At 43.9% G+C, this 604-nt stretch overlaps 1 protein-coding gene across 1 annotated transcript in view; it reads right to left on the bottom strand.

The window, feature by feature from the left end:
• The window catches only part of grin3bb (glutamate receptor, ionotropic, N-methyl-D-aspartate 3Bb), a 41,760-nt gene that overhangs the window by 40,287 nt on the left and 869 nt on the right, over positions 1-604 (bottom strand). The gene's annotated exons all lie outside the window — the stretch shown is intronic.

The raw sequence follows: 604 nt of genomic DNA, 5'->3' as shown, positions 1-604 counted from the left end.
CACACACACACACACACACACACACACACACACACACACACACACACCCCAGTGTGAGTGGGATGACTGCAGAAGATTTAATCTGATTACTCTTTTACTCTTGCAGAGATAATCCCATCATCACATGCAGGCTTTTACTTTGAAAGCCCTAAAGAGGAAGTCAGTGTCTCTCCCCATGTTTGTTTTAGTGTCTCCTGCATCTTTACCAGTCTGTCCTCTTGTCTTCAGCTGTTTGTCTTCATGTCTCCTCTTGTCTGTCCACTTGTCTTTTAACTGTCTGTCCTCATGTCCCCTCTTGTTTGGCCTCTTGTCTTTACCTGACTGTCCTCATGTCTCTCCTTGTCTCTACCTGTCTGTCCTCATGTCTTTACCTGTCTGTGTTCATGTCTCCTCTTGTCTTTACCTGTCCACTTGTCTCCACCTGTCTGTCCTCTGTAACAGCTGTTGCTTTAAATGTGCTCTATAAATAAAGTTGACTTGACTTTCAACCTTTATTTAAACAGATAAATCACATTGAGCCTCGAAGACTCATTTACAAGTTTATGTCTCCACCTGTTTGTCCTCATGTCTCCACCTGTCTGTCCTCATGTCTCCACCTGTCTGT

The sequence above is a fragment of the Nematolebias whitei genome, chromosome 3 (genome assembly GCF_014905685.2).
Source record: "Nematolebias whitei isolate Nwh7 chromosome 3, NemWhi1, whole genome shotgun sequence".
NCBI lineage: Eukaryota > Metazoa > Chordata > Actinopteri > Cyprinodontiformes > Rivulidae > Nematolebias > Nematolebias whitei.
The sequence above is the reverse complement of the archived record's forward strand: the minus strand, read 5'-3'. Positions and strand labels throughout refer to the sequence as shown.